The sequence below is a fragment of the Lutra lutra genome, chromosome 1 (genome assembly GCF_902655055.1).
Source record: "Lutra lutra chromosome 1, mLutLut1.2, whole genome shotgun sequence".
Lineage (NCBI taxonomy): Eukaryota > Metazoa > Chordata > Mammalia > Carnivora > Mustelidae > Lutra > Lutra lutra.
In genome coordinates, this window is record NC_062278.1 from 28,364,651 (window position 1) to 28,386,238 (window position 21,588).

Here is a 21,588-nt window from a genome sequence, read left to right on the forward strand (position 1 = left end):
CACTCTTTCTGGCAGGAGAATCCTTATGTTACCTCAGAACAAGTAACCTGATGGTGCATAATAACAAATAGGGACATGATTTTTTCATTACCATTTACAGCATCTTGACTGAGAAAATTAAATTGTTTTGTGGATGCTTGATACACTCTGAGAACTTTTCAATTTCTTTACTGTTCTTTCCTTGTTAATTTTTCTTGTTTTCTTTAAAGGATTGTAGACAAGTAAGCAATATTCTGCTTCTTTGGCAAATAATTGATCATCTGGCCACTTGAACTCCTTCATGGAGTGTTTCTCTACAGGTTTACTTAGCATCCTGAGTGGGGTGGTGGAATTAGAGAATGACTTCTTACTGGAAACCATAAAAAACAAATAAAAGAAGAGTAAGTGCCTCTTATTTTGGCTACAGTGCAAGACAAAACAGATGACCAGGAAAAGGCACTTTCCAACATCATTTTTTAAAGATATATTTCACTGATCTTTCTTGTCTTAGGGGAAAAATGCTTTTCAGCTCATCTTTTCTGTTGCTGTTCACAGCAGCAATAATATCAAATCTCAGATTTGAAATAGAAAAAGCATGTTAGGTCTCTCACTTTTAATTAAGAACATAGATTATAAAAATCAAAATTAAATTTCTTTGCCTTTAATAATAGGTAAAACATTATGAAAACATCATAGATCAGATCCTTTGTAAAATATCTTTGTGATGAAAATTTGCATGTAATAAAAATATTTCCCAAACCTAGCTTGGGATTTAATAATTGTGAGCAACAACACCTAATACAACCAAATTCTAGATGAGGAGCTAGCCAATGTCTTGCCTTTTCTTATAAATGAAAGTTTTTTGGAACATACCCATGCACATTCTTTTGTGTATTGTCTGTGGCTGCCTTTGGGTTACAACAGCAGAGTTGAATAACTGAGATAGAAACTGCGTGGCCTGCAAACATAAAATATGTACTCTGAGACCCTTTACAGAAAAAAAAATATGCTGACCCCTGTTCTAGATAAGTAACAAATTAGGACAGTTCCTTATATTTCATGACACTGAAGTGAACTTCCATGTTTACTTCTATTATTTAAGAGAGAGAAAGAACATGAAAAAATTTCAGAGTTTTGCGGGTGGGACAAGTTAGTATGAATTGACCCACATGAGTTGGGAAAAAAACAAGGAAAGATCAACCCCCATGAACTGCTTAGGCTGACCATACTCATGTTCCTGTGTTCTCCCCACCCTACCCCATCCCCTGCCATCCTCTTGGACATCCTCTTTACCAAGTGCCTGAGACACCTAAGTCTTCCTTGAGGTCTTGAGGTCTTACCATTAACAGAAATGTCTACCTTTCCATCACGATCTCTGACTTTACCTCTTTCCTAAATTGATCTTTCTTTAGATTGTGGTTGGGTAGCCTAGTTCACTGCTTTGGCCTAGATACATTCTATGACGCTCTTAGCTACTTTGCCCTCTGTTTCTGGGTACCAAGATTCTAGCCATTGAACTTGATTCTCAGTCCTTGAACTTCAGGAATAATTTCCCGCTTCTCACTCTTAGATTCCTGTCTCAGGCTACCCTTCCTGTTCTGTGACCTGATCAAACAAGATACAGTGAGTAATGAAGAACTCAGGTAGAATTTTGATATATTTAACAGGACATTGGAGGGCATTAAGGAGCCAGAATGACTTAGTATGAAGGGGAGAGGGGGAGTGGAAAATTCAGCCTGCTAAATTTTGAAATCCCATTACTTTTCTCCATCTGGAGAAGGGCAATCAGTTTTGCATATTCACAGAGAGATAGATGTGTGAAAAAAAAATCTTGGTAAATATGAGGATTGGGATAAACAGTAAGAAAAAAAATTTGCCAAGAATCACAAAATTTCAAGGTGGAAAAATTCTATAAACAAGATAGATTTCAGTATCTTAGGGGTACTTAAGGAGATATTGGAGCTTAGAAATCTAGGGATGATATTGATGGCCTATAAAGATTTCCTTGAATTGTATGACTGAAACAATAGCTCTAGTGTCATTTTTACTGAGAAAAGGCCAGAGGCAAAGCAGAAAACCACATTCCACAACATTTAAAAGAAACAACTACCATGGAAAAGTAGTTTTACAAACAAACTACTTAGTCTTTTCCTTTAAGAAAAGTAATCTTCAGGTTATACTAAGATGGATTTTTTTTTTACTCTATAATAATAAAAGTAATTTTCTTTATTTTTTCAAGTACATTTATGGACTCGTTACTGCTTTCTAGCACCTAATCAATATGAGATTTATTTTGTTTGCTTTGAGGTAGGAACCTCAGTCTTCTATTTCAAGTATTTAGCTGGTTTTTCTTATCCCTTTATTGAATACCTCATTTTTAGAAAAACTTTTGAAGATTTTATTTATTAATTTTTGCGAGAGAGAGAGAGAGTGTGTGTGTAAGCAGGAGGAGGGGCAGAGGGAGAAGCAGATTCCCCACTCAGCAGGGATCCTGATGTGTGATTCTATCCCAGGACCCTGGGATCCTGACCTGAGCCAAACTAACAGTGCCACCCAAGCACCCTGAATACCTCATTCTTATCCCCTGATTTTATAAACTGACTTTAGAGTATGTCTAACTCCTTGTATCATTCATGGGTTCTATACAGATTTGCTGGCCTGTAGGAAACTTCATATATGACCACAAGATTCAGTTTACATTTTGAGATGGTGTATTTCACTATTTGTTACAGCAGGTTTTCATCTTTTTGCTCAAAGGATCCCAATTGTCCTATTTATATTATTGATTAATTGTATAATACACATAATCTAATTCTATAAAATATACATATGTATTTGAGGTACACATTGCATGTGGTGTTTATAAATGCTCTGGAAAGAGATCTTGCAGGCAAACATCAATCCGGTAATGTTGGCTGTCTCAAGGAGAAGGAAGGAATGATAAGCTATATAGAATGCATGGGTTATGATTACAGAGATGATGGGGGCAACCATTTGACTCAGATTCAGATGCCAGAAAAAGCATTTTAGGAGCTGTCATTTGTATAGAATTCAGAGACATATATGAATTAGTGATGTGAGGAAGGAAAGGAGATCATTTGAAATAGAAGAAACAAATCATATGCAAGGTGATACCTTCGGGGGACTGCTAGCTATTCAGGAAGGTTTAAGCACTGGGGAATGTCTGAAGCTTTGGTTGAATGCTTGGGGCAAAGTCACAGTATAAAGGGGCAATCATGCTTAAATTAGTAGTTTGAACTTTTGTGACTGTTCAGATAAATCACTGAATTTTTCCCCTTTTATGGGGGGTGGGAAGGGAAGAAGCAGAGGGAGGGAGAGAATCTTAAGCAGAGCCCGACACCCAGCTTGATCTCACAACTCTGACATCATGACCTGAGCTGAAAGCAAGAATCAGAAGCTTGGCCAAGTGAGCTACCCAGATGCCCTAAATCATTAAAAAACTTAAATTTTTTAAACAAGGCATTATCATAATCAAGTTTTCATCTTTCATATGTCACTCTGGCACCCAGCTGGAGGTTTGAAGGGAATATCCAGGACATTATATAGAGCTACTACAGTAATCTATGTGTAGATCATTTAAACCTTGATATTCATGTGGTCCAGTCTCTTTGTGATGTCTCAATCAAATAAACACACATTTCAGAACCAAGAATTTTTATTTTTTTATTTTTTAAAGATTTTATTTATTTATTTGATAGAGATCACAAGTAGGCAGAGAGGCAGGCAAGAGAGAAGGAAGCAGGCTCCCTGCTGAGCAGAGAGCCTGATGCGGGGCTTGATCCCAGGACCCTGAGATCATGACCTGAGCCGAAGACAGAGGCTTTAACCCACTGAGCCATCCAGGCTCCCCTAGAACCAAGAATTTTTAAACGCAATATAAAACCTTATTCGAATTTCAGGAATAGTGTTATAAAAATCTATCCCCCCTGCCATCCATTTTTCTCTTTCAAACCCTAGAACTCTACCTAAAATTTCATCCATTCTTGATTCAGATGTGGTCTCCAGGACTTTTCCCCCCACTCCTCTCCCTGCTTTCTTAAATGTGTTCTTTCTCCCATCTTTCCCTTCATCCTACTTCTGGTTATTTTCAATTTTCAATTCTTTTGACCTATTATCACTATGGGTATAGCAAATGATTCTTAAGTATTTCCTGCAAAGGGGAGGAGGATGCAAATACTTGTACACAAATCATGTTTATCTTTGTTAAACAGGAGAACCATGTTTAGAGACACTGTGTGTTTATTTTTACACAGTGCTCACAGGGATAGAGAGGAAAGGATGTGAAAATAATACCGGAAATAGAATGGAAGCAATTGGTTGCTGAAAGGGAGAGAGTGGAGGTTGTCTAGAAATACTCTCTCTGTTTCTAGCTTGGAAGACAGGATAATTGGGGGGTACTTTTGACTAAGTATGAGGACACCACAGGAAGAGAAAAATTGGAGGATACATAATAAATCCAGCTTTCCGAAGGTTGATTTTGAAGTGTTTTAGGTTTTTACCCAAGAGAAGCTCTCCGGAGCCAGATGGATAAATAAGACGTTGCCTTTAGAAGAAAAATGAGCTTGAGAGTCATCATTGCAAAGATGATGGTTTAACCAGAGAATAAGACTGAGAGGCCCCAGGGCAAATTGCTAGATAAAGAATAAGACAGAAAACAAAGGGCTTTTAAAACACTGAAAAAGTTAGAACAGAGAAGTAGGAGGAAAAGAAGCAGCTGTAGCAAGTGTCACATATTACAGAGAAGTTGAAAAGCATATGAACTGAGAATGGAAGTAGCCAGAAACAAGCTTAAGAATTGTCCATGACAAAATATGACTTTATTAAGAGCCATTTCAGTGAAGATGGGGACCGGAGGCTGATGGCCCTAGGGGTATTGACTACTTTTTCAGTAATTTTGCTTCTGAGGGTAGTTAGTGAGTTGAAATGGGAATCTAGGAGTAGGCTGACCTTAGGTCCTAGGAAAAAGGGGCTGTGTGGATGTGGAGCCTCTTGTCCTTGAGAGGACAAAGAGGGAAGTCTCATCTTAAAGGAGAACCAGGTTTAAGATACAGTAAGTAAACGGAGGGAAAGCTGAGTAAAGAGCTTGAGTGAAAGGGGAATTTATTTACAGTAGAAGAAGGGTTCCAGATGGCACTGTGGAAAGAATTTAATATGATTATCTAGCCATATGTGCTAGGAAATGTGAGGCAGTGGAAAAAGAAGACATTGTTTCTGCCTCCAGGAAGCTAGTGGCCCAGTAGAGATAACTCATTTAGTTAGATCTTTAGTGAGACCCTACTATGTGCTAGGAGAGGACACTAAGAGTACACTAGGAGGTATAAAACAAGGTCAAGGCCCTCAGAAATGTTATATCCAGTGCAGGCAGACATGCAAGCAAAGAACTTCTTTAACCACTTCAAGAGTTAATGGTAGCTGCCTTGTCCCATTGAACGGACAATTTCCCCCATTTTTGCCTCTGTTAAGCCCTATAAGGGAAGGAAAATGAAAGGAGTTGTTATTCTATGGGTCAAAGCAGCTAAGAGGAGGCAGATGGTGATTCTCCTTTACAGAGAAGGGGATGATGATTGAGATTAGTCTGGAAAGGAGACGGAGTGTTCACCAGGTAGAATATGTAGGGAAAGGCAGGACAGGCATAGGGAACGATGTGAGCAAAGGCCAAGAAGTTGATAGGAAAATGAAGTGAGAATGGCAGATGACTCATAGGGGAGGAAACGGAGGGAAGGGTGAAGGTTAGGATGTTCCAGACCACTGCTGGAACATCTGGGATGTTCCAGACCCAGTGCATTCTGGGTGGAGGCCAAGGATGGCAAAATTGCAAAGCACTGTGGGAAGAGGTGGTCCCAAGGTCTTGAAAAATTCTGGCTTAGGTGGTATCCACCTAGGCACAAAGAAAGGCACCGAGGGGTGCTACAGTCTTTGGCCTGGCCCAGTCAGCAGGTTTGGTCAAGGTTCTAAAACCGACACCTGGGGAGAGTACACTCTACCCTTGTTGAGGTTGGCTCAGGTTGGCTGGAAGGACAGTGGTGAAGCAAGTTCTCAGGCATGATGAATGCATAGGGGAAGTGAAAGATTCTGCTGGGTCTCCTGGATGCCCAGTTGTCTGGAGGCATCTGGGTAGACACACCCACAGGTCCTCAACCAGGGGAGTCCGAGGTTCCTGTGAGGCCCAGTTCTTGCCCCAAATGAAGGGAGTCAGAACCCATGAACATTTAGGTTCTTTTCAACACTGAAATTCTAAGGCTCTACTTAGGAGCAAAACTTCCTCAGATAAGGAAACTCGCTTTCCTTGTTCTTCTCATTTTACTTTGGAATAACTCTTTTCTTATAAAAAACAAAAGCCTTTTAGTAAAGGACTGAAAGCATAGTAGAAGTTCAGTCAATGGGTAATCAATTGATTTTTTTCTTATTGGCAGGAAATTGCAGTCTTCACATTCGAAGGTAAACCAACTGTTATGAACTCCAGGTGCAAATCATACAAATTGTATTTGCATTATCATTTTTTTTTTACTCTTTCTGCTTTATTTTGGTTGCCTGACTACAAATGCTTTCAAGTTTTTACTCTTTCTGACTTTTCAGCTGATCACTCAGCTTGCAAATGAACCTACATCCAAAGATCCAGGCTCTGAGAGCCGTAGGGCTGGAGATAAGTGTTTTTATAAAGCTTTCTAAATTAAAGAATATTTATTGCCCTGAAACCTAACACTATTTTGCTCAAATAAATACTAGAGCGTCCACAGGAAACTTGAGAGGCGATAAAATATCAGGTAAACTAGATCGTTTGAATTTATCTACATGTATGCTCCCAATCTTTGAGTTTGGAAAGAATATCTCCCTGTCATTTTCTCATATCTATAGTGATTTTTTTCCTTGATCTTTCCCTTCTGTGGTTCCAGCATTCCTTGGACCCAACGCGATTCTCCTTTTAATAATGTTTACCCTCTTTCCTTTTGAGAGTCAGCCGGGATTTCGTTCAGTCGCTTTGCAGATTAATATCTGGGCCGACCAAAAATACCGCCCCCCCCTTGACTCCAGGAGGGCCCCTGGACACCCCCCTCTTAGGGAAAACTCGACTCCTTGATTGCAATGCCATTTGCCATTATCCTTTGTTTACAGTCTTGGAGCCAGTTTTCAATCCATGCTACAACACTCGTGTCCAAGTCAATTAGTGCTCATTTTCCAAGTCAGATTTTGCAAGGTACCGCATCGAATGGATTACAGAGGTCCAGGCTTATTACATCTCCACATTCCCTTCATCCAGTCATTTTGTAATTAGATTTTTTAAAAAGTGGGGGTTGGGGGGCGGGGGGGGGGGCGCGGGGAGGAGATCCGGTTTCCCAGGGCTGCTGTCCTGGAGCGGCCTCCCACGCGCAGGGGAAATTCATGCGGTTGAGTACAGATGCAGGACTAAGTTGAACAGGCACAGTGAGCTGGAGAATTTTTAATGCAACCGAAATGCCAGCTGCTGCTCGCAGGCCTCACACCGTATTGTCTTATGAAGCGGCTCCTCTTTCCGCAGATCCGGCCAGGAGTCTTGGAGTCGTTTTGATCCTCTTTTATCCTCTGATCAACATTGGATCTAGGGAACGGAGCCACATTGCGAGAGTCCGCCCCACTCTCTCCCTTTCCTGCCCTCCCTACTCCGTGGTGAAGGTTCCCGCAGCTCCGAACTCGTTTCTCACCAGCTGCATCTCTGCTCTTCTGCCTCTTTGGGATGAGGTCGTCGCTGGACTGTTCCAGATTGTTTTAACCTCAGCTATCAGGTTGCCCCTGGGGCGGTGGACACGGGCCTCATCAGTCAGGCGCGTCATGTTCCTAAACGCATCGGGAGCGTGGGCTCTTGTCCCCCGTCTTCTCCAGCACGCTGAGAGCAAACAGAGCCCTCTGGAATTCACTGCTGTATTTTAAGCCTTAAGACACTTAATCGCAATAAAAACGCAGGGATTCAGTGTGCGGTGGTCGAGGAGAGGGGGGCGCAGCGGGAGAAATCGCGCAGCTCTTGCCTTTCATTTCAACAAGTCTTCAGACTTGTGCTATTTTAAAACGAAGAGGGTTCTAGCTTCCCTCTGTAAATCTGCCTTTATTTACTCTTTAATTTTAGTTTTTTTCCCATGAACCTAATGCAAAACTCTTCAAAAGCTAAAAAATCGTATGGACGATAAAGGATTGTTTAAGTATTATGTGCATGCAAACCTTTGTATATATTTGACTGTGTCTCCTTGAATGAAAATAACCTTTGAGTGGCTTTCATTTTGCCTCATCTCCTTGGTGCCTTGGTCTCCCCTCTGACTATGATGAACTTTGCACCCAGCAGGCCTCTCAGATCTCTGTCCCCCCAAAATGAATTTTACAATCCTTGACCTTTTAATCTAGCGAATCAGCCCCTTCTGTAATTAAATTAAACTTTTCATGGGATGAACCCAACTATCAAATGTCATCTTATCTTTAGCAGCAGAAGTTGAAACAGAAACATCAGACTGTAGACAAGAAAGAGTCAAAACAGATCATTAACACCAGACTAAATGCCTTGAGACTGTTTTACAATGACTTCATGCGTAGCTGTTGAAAATAAGCTGTCAAAAACTATGTTGCTGTCTGTTCAAGGAATACAGAGTAATAAACCAAATACATTTGCTTTGAAGAATGTCTGGAGGAGCTCTGGAAAAGAGTAACAATTTCTCATGGACATGTGAGTGCCAGAGTGAATGAAATTGCTGTTTTTGAGACAGGAAGCACTAGAAGCAGGCAGGCAATAGTATGCTCCTAAGACTGTCCTCTGCTAATAAGAGCTAGTGGGAAATGAGAAAGGACCCATTAGGTTACAGAGAATGAAAATAAACATTAGAAGATAGGGCCCAAACTGCCATTGCACCGTAAGATTTATTTTAACTTCTCCTTAAACACTTAAAATGCACTTTAGTTTGTAATTAAAAATTCTTTCAAAGGGTATGAATAGTAAATAAAGTTCAGTCCTAATTTTCAAACTTTGAAAATAACTGCTGTCTTAATTGTAGGCTCTAAAAGAAATGCAAAGAGGGCTGAGAAAAGCAACAAGAAATCTGAATGCCATTTGCTGCACTGAATCACCTTTGATGTTTTGTGAGGATCTATTTCCTGATTAGTAAAGCTATGGGATATTTCCTGATTAGTAAAGCTACGGGGACTCTGTGGCAGGAAGACACATGATCCATGAGATCAAGAAAGAGATAGCAATGCCCTGTTACAATGGACACGAAAGGAAAGAGTTGGATACAAAGCACCCAACACCGTGCCTGGTGCTTAGTAGGTGCTCAGCAAAGGCCTTCCCATTAAATAACCTCATCAAGGCCAAGTGTGATTACATACCACTTCCCATATAGGATGATTGCTCTGACCTCTACAACCTCAATGTCTGCCTAACCACATTAGCATCTTCCTCTTCGAAAGTCAAGAGAACATTAATGTGTTCTAGATGCAGCCCATACAGATTGTTGTTACTAGTCTCCACCATGAATGGAGTGTGATGGACAGTAGAGGTCTTTACAGTTGAGTAGATGTGCTTTCTCATTCAGTCCAGAGTAAATATACAACTTCACATCTCTTTGAGCTTTAATTTTTTCTTCCATCTGAAAAATAGAAACAATGCTACGTACTTTGCAAGGCTGGCATCAGAATTCAAGGAAGTCATGTCTCTGAAATATCAAAGTTCATAGTAAATGTTCATTAAATGTAATCTGCCTTTCCTTTGAAGGAGAGAGCTTACAAGAGCCAGACAGAGTGTCAAGGTATTTGCTGAAGAGGCAGGAGCACCAATTACATGGACTGAGCAACACAACTGTGGATCGGGGGAACGCAGGGGAACCAAGCCCACTCCATGCCTGTCATGAGTTTGGGTTCATAGTAGCAAAATTAACTTCAAATTCCTAGTAAGGCTGCCTTTCCCCTCTGGGGTTCATATAGAGGACCATAACTGGAACTCAAATATTGGTGTAAATATCAGAATCACGCAGGAACTTAGTAAGAAAAAGGCCCACACTTCATCTCTCATCTATGAATCTAGCCCTCTTTGCTCTTTATTCACTTTCCAGTGAACCACTAGTATAGATCGTAAAGTTGCAGCAGACATGACTGAAGCTTACTTTATGTCCCCAGCTCTTCCAAAGTAGACTAGTGTCCCAGTGTGCACTCCAGTTGTCTAACAACCATGACTTTGACTTCTGTCCCAGGTCTCCTCCAACACCAAAGACTGTGGTTAGAATGAATTTCAGCAGAGTCTAATGCTTGACCAAAGGGGGATATAGGCCAATGGGTCAATATTCCTTGTCCATCTCAGGTAGACAATCCAAACCTGAGAGACATTCTGTTGACTTCCCAAGAGGTCCCAGCAAATAATGTGCCATTTTGCACAGTAGCCATCTCAGAATCACACACTCATATTTAATTTTCTCCCTTCTCTGTCCCACATTTCCTGCAACCTCACTCCTGTTTTCCTGGAATCATCTACCAAATGAACACCCGCATGTAAGTTCTTAGCTCAAGTCCTACTTTTGGAACAGCTCAAGTCACAGCAATAATGTAGTGGCTAAAAACATGCCCAGGAGAGAGTGGCACAGCCAGCTTCCAAGTGGGAACTTTATAGTGCACGCAGCCAGAGAGTGAATTAAAAATGGCTGATGTCAAGAAGGGCTGGGGGTTTTCATTCAAAACTGTGTCTGATGCCACACCATGGAAAAGAAAGACAAGCATAAAATGGAGCCAAGTCTTCATGGTCTGTTGGAGTGGAAAACAGATCGGGCCCTGGATTTCCTTACACAGAAGCCTATACGAGCAAATACATCACATGGTGATAGGAGACACTGAGGAGTATTTGGAGAATTCCAAGAAGTATATTCCTGGAACAAAAATGATCTGTATTTGGTAAGAATTGATCTTGCCTAAAGAGAGGCTTGACCTTTACCCTCACTTCTGGGAAGTAATCTTTAAGCCCTTGGAATGTCTGCCTCATCTGAGTGTCCTTACTTACCTGACTGTTTGAGCCATGCCAGGCAGTCAATATTAAGAATGTGATTTATGGTGAAGGGCTTAGGCAATATGGTATCACATTACCTGTGATGGGGCTGAAGACTAAGGTTAGCCACGTGGAAGGTCAATCATGTCTATGTCACTGAGCTGCAATAAAACTCAGGATACTAAAGCTTGGGTGAACTTCCCTAGTTGGCAATACTCCAAGGACATGGTCCCACATCACTGGTAGAAGAAAGAATCACCATCTACACCACCCCACCTGTCAGGACAACTGGACTCTGCACCTGGCATCTCCTAGCCAGCTTTATGTGACCTTTCCTCTGCTGATATTAACATGTATCCTTTTGCTGCAATAATCCAGAATCATATATCATGGCTTTTCTAAATTCTGGGAGTCCTTCTAGCAAATGATCAAAACTGAGGGTGGTCTTGGAGACCCTCAAACCTGCAGTGTATTGGAAGTGAGGATGGTCATGAAGACTCCCAAACCTTTCAGCAGGCATGAATAAAAAGAGAGAAGGTTAGGCTTGATAGCTAATTTCAAAAATACTACTAACAAGTAACAGCTGCTACTAACTTATTTATTACAAAGGAGAAATGTCTCATGACTTTTTTTGAAAAGGTGTCATATCGCAGTTGATTTGATAAACCAGAATTTAGATCATGAGTGGGTGATGAAATATTCTTGTTGCATAGTTCTGATTTAAATAAAATTGGCTGGTGGTTAAATGAATATGGCCAATACTTTTATTTTTTACAAGATTTTATTTATTTATTCAACAGAGAGAGCGAGATCACAAGTAGGCAAAGAGGCACACACAGAGAGGGGGGGAAGCAGGCTCCCTGCTCAGCAGAGAGCCCAACGCGGGGCTAGATCCCAGGACCCTGAGACCATGACCTGAGCCAAAGGCAGAGGCTTAACCCACTAAGCCACAGGCCTCCCTGGCCATACTTTTAAAAATTTTTAGTAGTAGTTCTGGTTTAGTCACGGTTACAGCTTCTAACAATATTTTGAAATTGAGGCTAGGTTGGATTAGTTGTATGCAACTTTTCACAGAGGTGTTGAGTACCATCCTAACCTAGATTGACTTTACATTTCAAAATATATAACTGGTTATATGAATATATTTACATATAAAGGAAATCTCTTCATTGTTTTATAAGACAGAGTAAACCTCACCTGGTGTTTGAATTTGTGTTCATCAGTCTGTCAAAAACAAAGGCTGAAGATGAGAAGCAATGCCCACTTTATTTTTTTTGTCTTTCTTATGTCAAGTTCCTTAAAATTCCCTGCATCTAAAATTCTGCCTTTAACATGGTTTATGTCTAATATTAAATAAAGAATATTTAGTCGCTGTCACATTTTATAGATGATCTATAAGGATAGATGTTTTTAAAGTCAGTGTCACAAGGTAGAGTGGCAAATTAAAATTTGCTTTTTGCATTGTTTATTAAGTCACACTAAGTCCTAATTCAGAGTTGTTCTTTAAAAACTATTCAGAAATATGTAAAATGTTCAGAATGCTGTGTATACATGATTGGTAATGGTGGTTTTACAATCTGTTAGAAGGATTAAGGTAGAGGAGATGTATATTTATAAATTATGTCATCAAAAGTCTTAAGATAGAGCTTCAAAAATCATTTTTGAAAGGCAGAGCTGGAAGGCGCCTGGGTGGCTCAGTGGGTTAAAGCCTCTGCCATTGGCTCAGGTCATGATCCCAGGGTTCTGGGATTGAGCCCCACATCGGGCTCTCTGCTCAGCAAGGAGCCTGCTTCCTCCTCTCTCTCTGCCTGCCTTTCTGCCTACTTGTGATCTCTGTCTGTCAAATAAATAAATAAATCTTTAAAAAAAATAAAATAAAAGGCAGAGCTGGTATACTAGATAGTTTCTAGATTGTATCCAAGGATCTCTGTTTCCTCGTATTCACACCTCCTTCCATTTCCTTTCCTGAGTGTACACTAGACCTAATGACTGGCTTCTAAGAGATGTCACTTCCAAGATCTGGTTGTAAAAGACAGTGACTTCCATTTTGTTCAAATTCTTTCTAGGGTTTTCTTGTTTGCTCATTCAGCAAGCCGGTCACCATGTTTGGTATCCCCTTGTAGAGAAGCCTATAAGGACAGCCTCCAGGCAACAACCTGCCCCGATCTGAGGCCTTCAGACCAATAGCCAATGAAGAAGAGAATCTTGCAAACCACCATATGGGTGTGGCCCTAGATCCATCTTTAGCCGAGTGCTGAGATGACTGTCAGTTCCTCCTTATGAGAAACCCAGAGCCAGAGGACCCAGCTGAGCCACAAGAAGCCTGACTCATAGAAACTGTGAAATAAATGTTGTAAGCCATGATGTTTTAGGATAATTTCTTACACAGCAATAGATAATACATCTGGGCTTAAATGTCACCTTCATTTGTTATAGTGCAATTTTCAGTTTGCGGCTTACTTCAGCTTTTGTGCCTTGATTTAGGTATTTGTGAACTCAGGGATTAATAGTTGTGGCTCCCTTACAGGGTTTTCGTGAGAACCAATACAGTGAATGGATCCATAGTAGGACTACACAGCAAGAGCTCAATGCAGGTGAACTTTCATCGACGCTGGTCTAGGACCTGTGCAGAAATACAAGTGACAGCTATTGGCAGTGGGGTTTTCTAAGCTAAGAATGAATCAGATGGCATCTGATGTAATTACTAGTTAAATCTGATGGTATCTGGATGATTAATTGAGAAAATGTAAAAAAAAAGAGAACGTGCTACAACTGAGGGTTCGGGTTCCTATGGAACACCACAGTATCTCTGTAAAGTATCACTGTAAAACCCGACAGATGCATTAAGCTCTTAAGGTATAGGCATCACATGAAGGTAGGCAGAAGTTGGGGGTCAGGAGTGGTGATGATTAGAAAATGTATGAAAGGAACTCAGTATTTTCCCCTATTGTTAGCTTTGTCCTCTGGACTTTTTGGGTATCCAAGAGCTGTGAATTAGGATTGTTTGTCACAAAAGCAAATAAAATAAATTTACCATACTTATCAGAGTATCACCTTTCTCTAATGCATTAATTAAATTATTACCCATTAAAAATGTGTACATGCCATTAGGATTCAGTAAACATTAAATCAAGTCTGTGGTGTTCTTGTTAGTTAAGCCATATAATTCAAATATACTTGTACCTTGAAATCCTTTATCTGGCTATTTTTCTTCTCATGAATTTTTCTCACAGAATATTTTTTTAAAAAAGCTAAGTCATGCATTTGGAGAGAAGTTTAGATGGCCAAGATTAAGAGGATAGTAAGGCAAGGGTCCTTCCGGCATAATTTAATTTGGGGGTTCCAGAGTTCCAGAAACCTCTCTACTGGGGTGGAAAGGCATTTTAAGAGGACATGATTGACTGGCGGTCCTTGCCTGAGTAATTTGTATACTTATACCAGCCAACTGCAATAACATCAACTTGAAGTGATAAGGATACTGCTAAATTTGCTTTAATTAATGTCAGGTCCCTGAGTAATAAATCACCATTAATTCTTGAGTTAGGTTTTTGGAAATGGCCTAGTCTTTTTGGCTGTCACTGAAATTTGGCTGGGAAAGTCTCCCACTTGTGGAGGCCTATCTGCTCAATCATTTTCTTCACTGTTCTTAGTTTTTCAAGGTGAGACTTCTTCTGGGCTGAAGGTACGTAAAATCTCCTCTCATTTTCTTCACCAGAATCCCATCAGAGCCCTCTTAACATTGCTACCCTTAATCTTAACATCTGTCAGACTTAACATCTATCAGAAGAATTATGAACTGATTTATTTGAGAAATTTTAGCAATTTTCATACACTTCCTTATAGCTTAGTTGGGTCCTCTGGCTCTGGGTTTCTCGAGTTTCATGACATAGCATGGATTTTGAGAAAGGAATGTATCTACATCATAGAAAATACCTGCACTTCTCAACTTCGTTTCTCAACATTTCCTTGAGATGACAAAAGGATACACAAAACCGGTATCTCCTTCCTCTCCTGTCCCTAAAACTGAGCGATGCATTTTTGGGTTGCCTAATTTTAGAAGAGAGAGAGAGAGAGAGTGTGTGTGTGTGTCTATTTGTGTGCTCATGCATGCACATGTTTGGAATTCTCTTAGCTATTTGGTGCACCCTTCTTTAACTCGGTTTCTTTGTGGGGTTGGCCTTGCAAAGAATCCCCTTCTCAACTTTGGGTTATTCTCATAGAATAGGTTCTTACTTCTGAAGGCTCTGTTTCCCGAGGTTCCATTTTCAGTTTGATTTTGGCTGCAGCTCATGTTCCTACTGGTTCGTTTTATTCTGCTTTGTGGTTGTGCTATTGTGTACATGCTGGTAACATACAGGTAAAACCCAGGTCTGGGCTGATCCCATGGAATCTGACATTTTGTGTAATTGTTTCCTTGAGATTTAACTGGGGTGGGGGGTGGGATTTCAAATTTTGTTAGATTTTTGAAAGCTACCCAATTAAAAGCTACCCAATATTATCTAGCAGTTAATTTGTGAATGTCATGAATTCTGGAGTCTTCTTAATAGTTCTAATTTGTATTGGTTCTTCAGAATCTCGGGAAAGTGTCGTTTAATCCCGGCTAAAGAGGAAGCTTTGCTTTCTTAATGCAGTGCCTTGTCATTCGATGAATATGCTAAGCTACCACATTAGGTATCTGGCCAAGCTATTGAGTCAATTTTCAATTAATTTGGTGGGATGTGGGGGCCAAACGAGACCTGGCTGAGCATAGAAAGCCTAACACTGACACCTGACACTCACCACAGACATTTCCCTGAACCTCGTTTTCACATCCATCAATTCCGTGAAAGGTGGACGGTTGGACTAGGGAATTTCTTAAATCCTTTCCACTGCTGACATTCCACGAAATCATACTTCATGTCTGTCTATATGCATTTGCTTATTAATTTCTGGAGGAAGGGGGTGTAAGTCAGGGTGCAGAGAAAAAGTTTAGGTTAGAAAGAAGAATTAAACCATTCTTGAAAATAGAGAAGGAAATTATCTGCCAATCTGTGAACTTACATAGCAGCTTCTAATATCATAAGAAATTTAGGATTAGGTATTCCTTTTCATAGAATCACTGTTAAACAAATGCATATTTTCCATCCAACTCTACTTTGGCTTCAGTAATTTCTTTCTTTCTTTTTAAAAGATTTTCTTTATTTATTTGAGAGACAGAAAGAGAGAGCACACATGCATGTGTGAGTAGGAGTAGGAGTAGAGGGAGAGAGTCTCAAGCAGACTCTGCACTGAGCATGGAACCTGATGAGGGGCTTGGTCTCATGACCTGGAGACCATGACCTGAGCCAAAACCAAGAATCAATGCTTAACCGACTGAGCCACCCAGGCGTCCCTGGCTTCAGTAATCTCTGAGTACTCTCATCTAGTCATCAGTCCATCTAGTTCTCATGAAGCAATTGCTTTCCTAAAGCTCTGAGTTTGTTTATGCCTTAGCTGGGATTATGAGGTCCTCATCTACACCCACTCAAAAAAACCTATCCATTCCGATGTCTCTTTATACTTGAGGGACTTGCTAGTGCCACATAGGCAGTGATTTTTGTAGGATGAAGGTGGCAATCATTGGAAAAGAGAAGATCCAGAAGATTTCTGCAGCTCTGTATAAGAATTCGTAGGTGAGTATTGTTTTAATTGCCTCCTCTTTACTTCATTGGGTGAAGGAGGGATTCCCACCGTGGGGTTATGGGGTTACGGTGATGTCCAGACATACAACACTCAGCACTGAACAGATGAGGTAGTCAGTCAGCAGTTTATTACTGATCTGGCGGAGGAGGCCATGTGGGGTTACACCTGGGAGCGGAGTGAACGACCAGGAGCTGTAGGGGGTGGGCCTTGTCGTGTCAACAAGGTGAGGTCCTCTGGTTTCCACAAAAGAATATAACTGGCTTGTTTGAACAATTCACAGTCCGGCAGGGAACTGAAACTTAAACTACTCGGGGGATGAGCTGGGACTGTGGCTGGTCTCCTCAATAAAGAAGGTTGTTTGTCTAGGGAACCTTGTTCTCAGGAGCAGTGAGGAGGGGAATTTGCAGTTAGACCATTCGAGGCCTTCCCAATTTTAGCAGATGGCAAGCAACAAATAATATTGAACTTTATTTTCAGACCATACAGTACAAGAACGTGTAAAGATTTTTGTTAATCCTAAAGCAAGATGATGAGTATTAAGAGGATCATATTTAAATAAAATATGCATAACTTTTATCAGCAAGAAATACAGACTAATTTTTCTTTGGAATAACATGTCAGGAGATAAATGATATCAAAATCCAATAGAAACTCTTTTGTTTGGATAGAAAGAGCTGGATGAACTTTAGATCTTTTCAGTTTTAAGGTATTATGAGGTTTGTTTTTTTTTTAAATCACTTGATAGATATGATTTGTCTTTCTCCTAGACTTCATTTATATTTTTTCTCTGGTTTTAATTTCCACTTTTGTTTTAAACTCTTTCATTCTACGTAACCTAAGCTCTTTGCACACCATGCAAAGTTGAACATCCTTACAGTAGAATCGCGGCAGATCAGAAATAGACATGGGATTATTGACATATAACTTCACAATATTTTATTGATTGATGTATTCCTATCACCTACAAGACTTCTGGTGGTATAATAGATTTTCAATAAATATTTGATTACAGAATAGCTGTGAATATAGCTTACCAGGCTTTATGTAACTCAGAAAGAGAAGCTGCATCTTGCCATCAGTTGATGCTAATTATTAGGGACCGTTTCTTTCCATTCACAGGAGGTTAAACGGTTCTCTGACTTGAGGATACATACCTCAGCCACATGGTACTGAATCAAGGACGGCGCGGGGGTTTCTGCACCTTGTGAACATGAAGCAGTTTGTATTGAGTGTTGTTGAAATGTACCCCCAGGTTCAAAAGTCGGGTGCTTGTTTATGGTGTTACTCAAAGCATCTTTCTGACACACCCAAACTTTTGTAATTACCGACATCACTAAACCCCTAAGGAGGACTGTACATGACCGCTCAGATCTGAGGACCTCAGGGAGAGGGGGTCGAAACCCATGCTTGAGAAGGGACTGGGAGGCTGTGTGCTCCAGTCTGTCCAGCAGAGGGCGATGGTGTACCTCTGCAAAGACCAGGGCTCGCCCTCGGATGAGTGGTGATGGTCAGCAAGATGCCTAGGGCCTGTCTGTACCTGAGGAATATGATCACCACTAGAAAAATATTTCATGCAGAAAGGTACTGAGACCACCTGATACAGAAGCAATGCCATCTTTCAGAAGTTATGTGTGAGTGAACAGACTAAGTCATTCACAAATGTTATCAAGTGTCAGAATGTTACTTCCATGTAAAATAAAACAGAAATGACACTGCAGTAAACTACCATTCCTGAGAACAGATGCACTACAAAGCTCAGTTAGAAGAATATCGAGTCCTCCAAATCAAGACAACGACTGAAGTTACAAAGTCTAAAGATGCACCTGAAGGTAATCTTAATTAGTTTTCTAGCTTCTAGTGATGATGATGACAATAATAATAATACTGATATTGAACATGTCTAATGCTTTCAAGTTTCCCAAACACAGACTGACATTATTTTAAACACATCAACCTGTTAAGGTAGTTAAAACTTTTCACTTCTGTTTTACATATAAGACACCTATGGTCCAGAACACTGAAGTGATTTATTTAAGGACACTTAGTTAGATGGATTAGAGCCTGTTATTCTGAATACAAATCTGTTTCTGTTCACCTTCTGTACTTACCTATTGCATATCAATAGCATACCACATACTAAAACCCACATTATATTTATCCTTAATTAGCATGCTTTTAACCGAGGACATGTATTTCTTATAAGTATTAAGATCACTTCACCAATACTAAATTTGATACATAATCTGCTTTGTGTCCTGAAATGTAAAACAGCCCTGCAAACGTAAACTCAGAATTAAAGGAGCGAAGTCTTCCAAAGGGCAGGGAATATTCTTTGTGCTAGAACAAAACACTATTTCTAGATATAGCTAGACATTTTTTAGTACTTTCAGAAGAGACACAAAGCATCTTTGGAAAAGAGAAGATAATGGTGAAATCAGGGAAGTTCCATGCTCCCCAGAGATATTTCATTTCCTTTTCTGTGGATGGAGAGGAAGACGGGTTCTCTGGGGCAGCTTCTAACAAGCCCGCAGCAGTATGACATTGCTGAGTGCCTCTCCTGACTTCCACTTTTTCAAGGTAGTGACAGCTGTTTGGCTTCTCCCACTGGACCCTGCCGTTGTTTGCTACCCTACAGCAAAATCTGGTGGATCACAGTGAGGGATAAATGTGTTCTGTGACTTAGCATTTACATTCTGCCCCAGTGTTGCTGGGCTTCACCATCAAAAAAAAAAAAAAAAAAAAGACTCTCCTGGGACCTCCTTTTCCCAGCTCCGGAAGCTACATAGCATTTGAGTGTCTATTTCCTTGTGAATACCATGTGTCCCACCTTCCATCAGGAATAGATCTCGATCCATCCAACAGGTGAGCTGCTCTCTAGGCTCCCAAAAGCTTAGCTGCATGGGTGGTTTGGGTTTGTGTCCAAATATATGTTTATTAGTAACTGATTTTTTTTAAGATTTTATTTACTTATTTGATAGACAGAGGTTAAAATTAGGCAGAGAGGCAGGCAGAGAGAGAGAGAGAGGAAGCGAAGCAGGCTCCCTGCCGAGCAGAGAGCCCGATGCGGGGCTCGATCCCAGGACCCTGGGATCATGACCTGAGCCGAAGGCAGAGGCTTTAACCCACTTAGCCACCCAGGCGCCCCAGTAACTGATTTTTTTAAATTGAGATTTTATAACAACAACAACAAAGAAGATGACTTGAGAATGACGTACTCATAATGTAGAATGAACCATATCTTATTTATTTTAATACCTGTTTGAAATGTATACCTATAAATGCTTACAAATAGTGCTCAGCTATAATTAAAAGGAGATCCTTGGGGTTCCTATCATTCTTCTCGAGCTATGAACAACTAAAGGAAAGAAAAAATACTCCAGTTTGACCCTGATTCTCTTATTTTGTGATTACTGGGATTTTTGCCCTCCGTTGACTTGCTCTGTGTGCTCTTTTTGAAGTTAATCAGTCTCCGTGTGGTCACTTCCTTGAATAGAGACAGATGTGCTAATTGAAAGAATTCTTAGTCTGTTTGCAGTCATTTGAAGTTCAGACTTTAAAATATAGCCTTTTTCAGCTGGATTTCCACAGCTTGTATTTCTGTCCTTATTTACTGCTATACATAGTTCTGCAAGGGCTAGAAACAGGATACTGCTCCATTTCTATAATATGTGGATTGTAGCTCTTGAAGATAGAATTCCTCCTTATCTCTAGTACAGTAGCCCCTCAAAATTGGAATCAGGCACCAGCTTATGCTTGCCCATAGCACACTGCACTTGTCATGTATGACTGTACTCACAGCACATATCAAAATGTACTCTAGTTGTCTCTCTATTTATTTCTATTCTCCATTAGATTGCAAACTACTTTTGTTTGTTCATTAATGCAACCTGTGAGTTCATCATTTACTCATGGCTTTATCAATCCACTATTGTTGAGCTCCTACTGTGTGCTTGATACATTTGTCTCTCTCTCTCTCTATCTCTCTCTCTCTCATGATCAAAGCAGGCATTTTTCTTGGATGCATTACACAATCATTGAGCTTGTAGTCTAATAAAGCAGACATTAATCAAATAATCAAACAAATAAAATATATGATCATCAAATGTGATGAAAGAAAGAAAAGTATGCAGTGCCATGAAATTAATTAAACCAGTATGGGGGTGAGACAGGGGGTCAGAAAAAATTTCTCTGAGAAAGTGACTGAGAGTAAATCAGAGGGACAGCTGGCAAGAAGCATCCAGGCTACAAAGCAACCTGCCGAAAGCAGCAAGGCAGAAAAAAATAGGAAAGTTTGAGAAATGGAAGGAAAGCCTTGTGGTTGGATCATGGAGTGAAGGGAGGACCGGCAGTAGATGAAGCTGGGTGAGCAGGGATGGGAGGCCTTAGAAGCCATTTTTGAAGTGTTGACTTCCGTCTTCAGAACAAGGAAAATCCAGGGGAGAGTTTTAAGCAGGGGAATCGCATGATCCGTTGTGAAGTTGGTCTGGCTCTAGTGTGGAGAATGAATTGGATGGGGTCAGAGCACATATAGAGAATTACTAAGGTGGCTCCTGCAATACCCCAGGCAAGAGGTAACAGGGTTTAGACTGGGCTGGTGGCAATAGAGACGAAGTCGGTATTAGCAGAATGGGAGGGTGAAACTAGGTCCATGTAGCTTCCGGCAAAGTGGAGAAAATCTTTCCAGAAGGGAATGGTTATGAGTGATAAACATGACTTAGAGTTTCCCCACTGTGTCCTGGTCATCACTGCAACCCGGCACCTGGTACAATGTATGGCATATGATGAGTGCTTGATGCATGTTTGTTCAAAGAAAGACAAAAGAAAGGAAGAAAAAAAATGAATAACCTTTCCAAGCTTCTAGTGGAAAGAAAAAAAATCTCTGAAGGACTTCTCTCCACCACTCAAAATGCAGAAACCCTTCACTGATCTTTGATAGAAAATAC